The 10,594-nt window shown below is 42.4% G+C and overlaps 1 protein-coding gene across 3 annotated transcripts in view; it reads left to right on the top strand.

Annotated features, from left to right (window-relative positions):
- The first annotated feature begins 3,028 nt into the window (after positions 1 to 3,028).
- Positions 3,029 to 10,594, top strand: part of LOC310699962 (uncharacterized protein) — a 74,726-nt gene continuing 67,160 nt past the window's right edge. For 2 of the 3 annotated variants that reach the window (XM_083488700.1, XM_083488701.1), the window contains exon 1: positions 3,038 to 3,182. The gene's annotated coding sequence lies outside the window, so the exon portion shown is untranslated. Of the gene's footprint in view, positions 3,183 to 10,594 lie in introns of all 3 variants that reach the window. The other variant, XM_083488702.1, reaches the window with a different exon arrangement.

The following is a 10,594-nucleotide window of genomic DNA, read 5'->3' as shown; positions in this document are numbered from 1 at the left end:
GAGGCCCCATTAGCTAAAGTGGTGCTTCAGGTTAAGAACAGTTTCAGGTTAAGAACAGACCTCCAGAACAAATTAAGTACTTAACCCGAGGTACCACTGTAACTTGTCTGTCCTTTATGGAGTTCCACTCCCTGAAAGATCAGGTACATTGTTTGGAGTTGGTCCTACATCCAGCTTTGCCACTGAACGTACAGATGTCCTTAGTGGCTAGGAGTGCCTTTTATGGTTGCTCCTGGACTGGGATAGCTTCACTACAGCTGCCCATGCAACTGTTGAATTACTGTAATGTGTTTTATGTGGGGCTACCCTTGAGGTTGGTTCAGAGGCTGCAGCTAATGCAGAAGGTGGTGGCCCCACTGCCTATGGGGGCAAACTACCACCAGCATATACCACCTTGTTTGCAGGATTTGCATGGGCTGTCAATCAGCTACCAGGCCAAGTTTAGGGTTCTGGTACTGACATCTAAGGCCTTAAACAGCTCAGGCCCAGACTGCTTGAGAGACCACCTTATCCTTTATACACCCAGTCTTTGGGAGAAAAGGCCTCTGCCATCCATGTTGACTTTGTATTTCGTGTTCAATTATTTTTGTTCTGTTTTCAAAAACCATTTTTAGCTTTTTGTGATGTTCGTAAATAATCTTGGTGCACACGTTAAAAGTTATTCATAAATTATCAACAATAAAAGCAGCAATAATAAGGATTTATTTGAGGGTCCTTGTGCAGAGGTCACCCAAGGAGCCCATCAGAGGCCAAGAAAGTTCAGAGCAGAGGCTCTGTCATCTCCGATGCATTCACCTCGGAGTAGCACACATTCTGTGAGGGAAGGGAATAAGCCTGCTGTCCAAACTGGCCCATGAGGCCATTTTAGATTTATTGTACAATTCTGGAGTTTTGATGAATTGAAACAATTTGTTGAATCACATCCCATCCCATCCTACCTCCCACCTTAAGATAATACTGCTTGGCTGGGGCAATGTTGTTACAGTCGAAGGATACAAATTAGAGAAATAACAAATAACAGCCATTCATCTGCACACAGTGCCTCAAGCGACAAAACGGCCACAGAACACATTTGGAAAATTCATCTCGATAAGTGGGGAAGCAAAAGAGTCCTATACGTCACAGGATCCTACAGTGGAGAACCATCACTTTAAACAAACAGGCAGATTATTGTCCCTGAACAAGCAGAATCCTGACATCATCTAGTCATTTGCTCCTGGTACTTCCTTCCTAATAAACCCTGTTTCCCACCTTAATTCAGACCTCCAGTAACTAGAGAACTGTGGTGACAAAGGGCTACCTGAAAAGCAAAGTTAGCACAGGCAGCAGCTTATTTTAACATATCTCAGTGGGCTGTCAAACTGATGTCAGTAGGTTCCAAGCCCAAACGATCCTTTCTCAGCTATTGTGTGAATAAATGCACAAAGCTTACTGAGAAACTACTGGTGTTTTTCTTCTTCCAGGAAACAGAATTAGGTGTATTTATATATATTCAAAGAAATGAAGGATAGATTAGATGTTGTGATAACTGCCTTTGCACTGACAGCAAACTGGACAAGTCACATTGCTCCATTAAAAAAACACATATATTCTGTTTTCAACAGGTGTTTAACACATGCTGTTCTGACACTAATCCATCTCGAGTCTTGTAAATGGGGTAGAATGGATGCATAAATAAAATATTATTCATACTGGGCAACAGTGCCTTGTTTTTGAACAGCCCTGTAGTAAATCAGGCATTATAAAATACAATGTTTTAAAAACACAGTATCATTTTACTCCTGGGGTCAAAGAAAGTATAGTGTTATCAATTGAGAAACAACACTTGGGTCAGGATCGGTCAAAAGACTATGCAAAGAGCTGCATGTGCAGATTTTTTGTGGAGATGATGACACTAAGAATCAGAATTGTAGAGTTGGAAGGACCCCCAATGGTCATCTAGTTCAACCCCCTGCAGAAATGACAGCTAAAGAATCTCTGACAGATGGCCATTCAACCACTATTTAATAACCTCCAATGAAGATGAGGCTACTATCTTCCAAGGTAGTCCAGGCCACTGTCAAACAGCTTTGTCAGAATTTGTACCCTATTTGGGGATTACCTACATTGCTCCCTTTGGCCTATTATGAACCTATTGTGAACCGCCCTGTGATCTTTGGATGACACAAACTTAATATAGTAATAATAATTGCACTATATTCAGGTATATTGGGTTTTTTGCAGAACTGGAAGCTCAGCTGATATGGAAAATAAGACTAAACCTTGACCTAACTCTAACCTGTTGGCAATTCTCTTCACTGAATGTCAGCTCATTCGGTCCCTCATGAAAATCCCATATGACCTTGGCCCTTTGGGACTCCCAAGTCCCAAAAGCATCCATAAACAGCAGTGGTAGCACCTTCAACTTTGAGAATCATAACAAAGAGTCTTGTGGCACCTTAAAAGACTGACAAATTTATTCTGGCGTTGGCACAAGCTTTCTGTGGACCATATACAGCCGCTCCATCAATGCTTATCCTCTTGCCACAGTCAATTTGTTGAAGTCTCTGAGGTGCCACGAGACTGTTCCTCGTTCCCCGCTGCAGCAGACCAACACAGCCCCTCCTCTGGAAATATTCAAGAATGGCATTCTCTGCGCGAGATAACATATCCCTAAATCTTTTGTCTGGCGTTATCTCCGTGGTCATAAACCTGCTTTCAGGGGGGGGGGGGAATGCGTCGGGAGCAAAACGAGCATTTGGCTCAGCGAAGCCCCTTTCGGGCAACCTTGCCCTCCCCTTGCCTTGGAAGCACCCCCTTCGCCCTCTGGAACAGCAGCTCCGTGGGATCCCAGCAGGTGCATCCCTCACGCTCGCCTACGACACGCCCCGGCGAAGAAGCGCCTTCCCAGGCCCGGCCCCCTTCGCCTCTTTTGCATATACGCCGCAACTACCCAATCAGCGCGGGCGCTGCTCCTCTCGCGCGCGCCTCTCGCCGGGGGTTGCTGTGGCGACGGACTAAACCAGAGGCTGTCCGCCAGCCTGCAACAAGCTCGGCAGGGGAGGAGGAGGAGGGAGGAGGAGAAGGGGGAAGAGGAGGGCTCGCTTATCAGCCGCGCAAGGTGCTGCAGCGGCTGGAGCCGAAGACGGAGAGCGAGCGCAACAAAAGCGGCGAGGCGAAACATCCTAGCCGAAGCGCTCCAGGTAAAGGAACCGGGAGGCTCAGCAGGGGACGGCAGGGGAACAAAAGCCGCGTGTGTAGAGCTGGGGCGGGGGATGCAAGGCGAGAAAGGGGTGAGGGGAACTTGCCAAAATGGAAGCGGGGTAGACTGTGGCGTGTGACTTGCTAGATTGTGGCGTGGATGGGCGCTCCTTCTCCGTTTGGGGTTGTGGTCGTTGCTTTTATTTTGTGTGTGTGTGTATGCAGCTTCCTTCCTTGCCTCTATTGTGCGCGCACTGCACACAATCAATAAGGCGCATCCAGGCTCTTGCGGATTTCCCACCCCCCACCCTGCCAAGCGACGGCTGTTTGGTGCGTGAAGGTTTGCAGATCAAAAAAAGGCATTAAAGTTTGGGGACGGAGTTTCATCCGAACTGGGGAGCGAGGAAGCTGAACTGGCAGAGGGGTTGGTGGGGCTGGGTTGTGGAGGAAGGCGTGAAGGCGAAGAAACTTCCCACTTGGGCTTGAAGGCTGTCGGTCGAGTGCTTTGCAGGGTTAAGTTCTGTATGCAGATACTCACGGTTTTGTGCCCGTTGTGTGAAAGGTGCCTGATTCATTTTAATTTGTAATAATATTAGGCTACACCAGAGAACTGTGCATGGGGTTCTTTGGAGTTCCGGCTATCCATGGTGGTTTATGGGACTGCGGTGTTCTGGAAAAAGAACACAAGCATTTAAAATAAGGGCCACGGTGTGTAAAAGGAAGGGGTGCCTCAGAACCAAAGCTGCAGCAACCACTTGTCAGTTGGGGATTCCACAATCATCCACCGGTTGTTTCTGCTTGACTCTGCCATGGTTTTAAGAATGATTTCTGGAAAAGAAAAAGCTGCCACCTTGCATAAACCAGACATTTAGTATTCAATTTAAGAGTCTCCTTGAGTTACTTCTCAGAACGTTTTTCTTTCTCCTTACAAATTAGCATCCATTTCTCATTTCCATGTGATAGTATCTCCACATTTTATGTACTTAGAGATTAATTTATTATTATTATTTAGAAATCCTCATTCTGCCATACCTTGTCTGGTAGGGATTTCATCAGTGGGGCTAGTTGTCATAAGAAGACAGATTTGTGGAAGTTTGGGGGTGATTAAAGGAATAGCTTTGTTCAGAAAGACTGTGTGGAAGGAATTGGTTTCCAAAGCAAACCTGGCTATACTGACCCAAGCTTGCAGGGCTGTAGCATAGGCTTTGCTACAAAGGCAAATGGCTGCGTAGAGTGAAAGGGAGAGCTACAAGAGGTTAGTGAGCAGGCAGTGCCTTCTCTTATTTGCCTGTGTTCTGGTCATCCCTCACTCCCTTGAAATAGCAAGTAAGAACATCATTAAATAAATAGAAACCACATCTTACATTATCAGAGGATCTGCTCTGGTACACAGACCCAATCCTTTTGCTACTAGGTCTGTTACCTGCCAAACAGCCAGCCAGAGCTGCATCCATATCGGAATTGTCACATTGCAGAGGCAAGGCATTGCTTCCAAAATGCATTAACTCCTTTCCTGGCTGTGTCTGATGCTCAACAGACTGTTCCTACAGTCTGGGGACGACTCACCATGCCTTTTTGATGTACCTATTGTCCTCTTATTAATGATTTCTAACATTAATGATAGGCTGAATGAAAGTATGAATTTTTAAAAAACACCCTAGAGGTAAAACGAAGATACTATACAAAGGATGAATTTTCACCTCCTTGTGGAAATTTGCATGCAAGGGTTGTTTAAGTACATGATCATCCATACTGCACTCACCAATGCAAAAAGCACTGTTTCTGTTGGATATATTGAAAAATAAGATTTCCCTGCTTTTATAAAGATTTGAGGGAAATCCAAACACTTTCCAGTTTATTATTAAGATAGCTCAACATCTGTAGTAGGCAAAAATGCTAAGCGTTCTCAGAGCAGTGGGGCAGAAAATGCGTACATTTCTGGATGATTGTTTCCCCATCTGGGATAGCTGATTTCATACTTCTTGTAACGGGAGTTTAAGTGTTCTTTTAAAAAGAAAGAAAAGAGAGCTGCTTAGCATCTCACCCTTTGAATCAGGAGGATGTGACTCATTTTTCCGTTCACCACTCTGATTCATAATATATTTCCCTCTTTCTTTTATACATATGGATTTGAAGCCCCAGAAGGCATTGGCAAGGTCATCTGTTTGAATGCTTGTGGGGAGTTATTTCATTGGATTATTGGAAAATGTCAAGTATAAATAGAATTCCAACGTGAATCTATAAATAACCAGCCAAAGCCAAATCTACACCTCTTCAATTATAATTACACAGCAGAAATTTAATTCACAATTGTTCCTTCAGGCTCGGGTGTTCTTTGCATTTATTTGCTGTGGCACTCATAGAAGAGGGGAACAAAAAGTCGAGGAGAGCCTAAATTCAAATATCATGTCAAAAATGGACTTCAGTGCATTATTTGTTGCATAGGAATCACTCAGCCTTGCCTACTTCATGGGGTTGTGGTGAGCCCTGTGAAAGACTTGGCATGGTAAAATGCCCTATAAACAGCGTTAGTAACAACTTCAATAACAATCATGCTTTGTACCAGTTGTATCTTTGCTGATACTGCTTTTAGATATAACACAATGCATGGCACAGGATAGCGAGAGGTTGTTCTCTGGAATGGGCATTGCACTTGCATAGAGCTCAGCTGTTGTTCCCAATGCAGGTACCATAGCTCAGTGAGAGCACACGCTTGGCATGCTGAAGGTCCCAAGTTAAATCCTTGGCATCTCCAATTGGAAGAATTTGGTAGCAGATGATGTGAAAGACCCTTTCACTTCTGTCAGATGATAGCAATGAGGTCATCCTTGGTAGCTGTGCCCCCCTTTTTTTTACCAAGAATGAGCACCTTGTAAAGTTAAACTTTACATGCCCCCCAAATAATTACTACAATGTCCTATGTGCGTTCTAAAGAATGGGGGTGCAGCCTTGCAGGTGTTGAGGCTGCAAATCCAAGGCCAACAGGCATTGTGGTATCTCTGCATTAGCCTGTGTTATTGCCATTTCCACTGATTCTAAACTGCGGGTGTGGGGAATGTGCACATGAAAATGGCATGGGCAAGCTCACATCATGTCATCCTTCTGAAATAATCGTATATCTCTTATTTCTGGGTCTGACCTGGGTCTCTGTTTACGTGGCATTCCATATTCTGCACTCTTTGAGAACCTGGAAACTGAAGATGTTATTTTTTAGCACAGGCCAGCACAAATACAAGTTTGCATGCCAGTTATAAAATGTGAACACAATTTTCTAATAATACAGTGGTACCCCGGCTTACAAACACCTTGGGTTACAAACACTTTGTGTTGCAGACTCCGCTAACCCAGAAGTAGTACCTCAGGTTAAGAACTTTGCCCCAGTATGAGAACAGAAATAGTGCAGCAGCGGGAGGCCCCATTAGCTAAAGTGCTTCCTCAGGTTAAGAATGGTTTCAGGTTAAGAACGGACCTCCGGAACGAATTAAGTTCGTAACCAGAGGTACCACTGTACTTGGTCTGCTGTGGAGCTTTTAGGACCATTGGTTTTAATGTGGCTTGCTGACAGGGGCATCTCACATCAGATGGAAGTGGGAAGTGCAATATGCGTGCTGGAGGAAGCATATGCTGATGTAGGAAAAACATACTAAGATCTTTTCCCCGAAGCAAAGTGATGGGAAACTCAGAAATCAACATATTTACTCAAAGGTGGGAAATGTTAATGTGAATGAGATGCACAGAATGTTTGAAAGAAGAGTGATTCAGAGCAAGCCAAGTTAAAGAGTTTGCCACCTTATAAAGCATAGCTAACTGGATGACTAATTTATGCAGATAAGAACAGGTGGGTTACCAGTTATTGGGGCCATAGACTAAACATTATTCTGTACCCCTCAACTTTTATGCCCAGTTCAGATGCAAACCCTGGTTTGCCACCAAGCAAACCAAAGCCAAAGCGATCAGTGGATACAATGATATTGAGGACATTTAGCAGGTTTTCATCATTCTTAAAGCTGTACTTTAGAAAAGCGAAAACAAACCCCCAGAAGTATGATCAGCATGGCTACAGCAGATGCATATATTTTGGTCTGAGAGTATTTATTGGAGAGAGACCTTCACTGTGTCCTACTACTGAAGAATATCTATCTGATTATGTGTTCATCTACTCTTCTAAAAATGTGGGGGGGGGGGTTGTAGCTTTATTTGGTTGTGTGTGTGAAATTGCCTAGACTATTAATTGCTTGTAATTGTTTGAATTTCCTATTGCCTTTTAATTATGCAGCCCAAGAGGAAATGGCTGTAATTAGGAAAACACCAAACAGGCTTCTTACACCCTTCAATGAGGCTTTTGCCTTCCTACTTGTGTTGGTAAAGTTATGAGGCTACTGATGCTAGATCAACTCTTCATACTAGAATTGCAGTAAGGGGGCAATAGGTTTTATTATGCAGCAGAGATGATCGTTGATACACAGTCTCAATGGAAAGCTTTTGATTGCTATGGTCTGACTACCATATATGGAGTCGGAATGAAATCTTTCTCCAGATCTGTTTCTTTGGAAAACTTGTAATTTTCCTTAATTTCTTAACCTTGAAACACCTGTATTAGTTTTTAATTCTCACCTAAATAAAAGCTTCTTTCCCAGGACTAATATCAGCTTTGGGGATATGGACAGTTTCTGCAGACTGTGGCATACAGGGGAAAGGGTTTGTTTTATTATTATTAAGGAAAAAACCCTACTCATGCACTGTGGTATTGATTCTTTCCCCAGCCTAATTTTCAAAGTCTTTAATATTTGCATGCTAAATCTTATATGCATTTAACGTCATATATATATTGGCCTTGGGATCAGGTTGCCCTGCAGGCAGTTTTCTGCAGTAACACACTGTAGTGTGCATTGTAGAGGTTGACTTTTGAGGAACAAGAACTTTCATGGGCCCTTCTTTGGGGGAAACAAATGAATCACTGACCTCTCTTACACTGTGCAAGCCTGTGGTTTTCTATTAATCCTTTTTTTAAAAAAAATTCTCATTGATTCCAAAGATCAGGTGACCATTGTCTTAAATATATATGAAATCACTAATGGCAACAGGTCAGCACAAATAGGGGGAAACAAGAAAAAAAGGTACAGAAATATGCGAAACAAGTTTCGTCAGTTCTTTTTTGTGTTCAAGCCTAAGAAAGGTGATTTAAAAAAACCCTCACAAGTTCCTTTAACGACAATTCCATATGCCCATTGTATGTTGGGGGAGGACCTACTTAATCATATAGTTGCACATTTTAAAGCAGTAAATCAAATGATGTGCATCAAAACATTATATATATATAACTGAAAAGGTGTTATTAAGTTGAAAAGGACCTCAAGGGTCACCTCTGATGAAGGACAATCCACTACTTTTCAAGCCAGCCTGCCCTATGGTTGAAAAACTGATCCTTTTGGAAAGCTCTTTCTAAGGTTTTGTAAATCCTTTGCCTTGAAATTTGAATCAATTGGTTTGGGTCCTACCACCTGCAGCAGGGGTCAGCAAACTTTTTCAGCAGGGGGCCGCTCCACTGTCCCTCAGACCTTGTGGGGGGCTGAACTATATTTGGGGGGGGGATGAACGAATTCCTATGCCCCACAAATAACCCAGAGATGCATTTTAAATAAAAGCACACATTCTACTCATGTAAAAACACCAGGCAGGCCCCACAAATAACCCAGAGATGCCTTTTAAATAAAAGGACACATTCTACTCATGTAAAAATCTGCAGGCCAGATTTAGAAGGCGATTGGGCTAGATCTGGCCCCCGGGCATTAGTTTGCCAGCCATGACCTGGAGGGAGAGAAAATAAATGTGGCCTATAAACTATATTACAATCCTTCTATAGTTGAAAAATATGATCATTTTTTTTATATATATATAGTCTCTTCCTGGCCAAACATACCCAACTTTTTCAGCTTTCCTTGTAGGATTTGGTCTCCAGACAACTCACCATCACTTTCGCCCTTCTTTTGACATTTTCCAGTTTGTTGATACCCTTTTAAAACTTTGGTGCCCAGAACTGGTGTCCTAGGTGAGAATGGAACAAAGCAGAATAGAGTGATACTGTTACGTCTCACGATCTGGACCCTATAATTATCTTAAAGGAACCTTTGCATTTTTACTGTGAAACAAGTCTCACTTACTTCCTAGTAGATATTTTATGTAGACAGTTGTGTCAAATCAACAGATGCATGTCAGCTTTCTGATGGAAAGCTAGGCAGATAATTACACAAATTCTAATTAATGCATATGGCACAGAACTATACAGTGTTTAAGAAAATATTAATTTCGGTCATGATGAAGTCACTGCAAACCATTCAGTTATTTTGTTACATTAATACATAGGACATGTAAATCTGACATATGTTTTAATCTGTAATTTTAGTTTATTATGTATACTTATAATCTATGCTTTTAACTGTTGATTTTATTCATTCTGCTTTTTAAACTTGTTTTTAACATTTTTTGGTAACAGTCTTAATGTGTGTATTTTATATTTGTGAATTGCTGAGAGGTTTTCTTCAGAGCTAAGTTATATTCAAATTTTATTAAACAACTAAATAAAATTAAGTTAATAAAATTCTGTATAATATAATAGAAATTGCATGCACAGGAACAATAAAATATATTGGCAGCCTTTTCTAGTGCTCAGATTTGTAAACCTTTCCTAGTGTGAATTTCACTAGGTCTTGCCTTCACAATGATCTGGTTCAGATGTAATGTTAGACTTGGCTTAGCATTTCACCAGTGAGCCTTGGGCTTGTGTGCCCCCCTTCCCTTGCCTCTTCTCTGATGCAGCCACTTGTAAAACATGAAACCACAGTTTAGATTACGTCTGAAAGAGGCCAGCATGTTCTATCAGAATAAATCACCTATGTCCTCATTGAATTTTTTCTGGAGGCAAAGACACTACCTGATGGTACTTTTTGCCACTCAGGTAGTTTAAAGACTATGGTTTAATATGGAGCCAGCAATATATTTGCCTGCAGAATCACCTGTGGGTAGCAAAGTCAATTTTAAGTGCAAAGTGATGCACATTGGGGCAAAAATCCCTAACTTCCCATATATGCTCATGAGAACTGACCTGGCTTTGACTGACCAGTAAAGAGATCTTGGGGTTGTGGTGGATAGCACAATGAAAATGTTGACCCAGTGTTGTTATAGCTGTGAAAAAGGCAAGTTTCACATTAGGGATAATTAGAAAAGGGATTGCAAAACTGCCATCTATGGTGCAGCTGCACGTGGTGTACTGTGTTCTGTTCTGCTGGCCACGCCTGGAAAAGGACATCGTAGAGCTGGGAAAAGGTGCAGAAAAAGGCAACCAAAATGATCAAGCAGCTACAGCAGGCATAGGCAAACTCCGGCCCTCCAAATGTTTGGGACTACAATTCCCATC

This window comes from Podarcis liolepis (assembly GCF_965112155.1).
Source record: "Podarcis liolepis genome assembly, chromosome: 1".
Lineage (NCBI taxonomy): Eukaryota > Metazoa > Chordata > Lepidosauria > Squamata > Lacertidae > Podarcis > Podarcis liolepis.
Note: the sequence above shows the minus strand (reverse complement) of the source record. Positions and strands in the feature narration are given on the sequence as shown.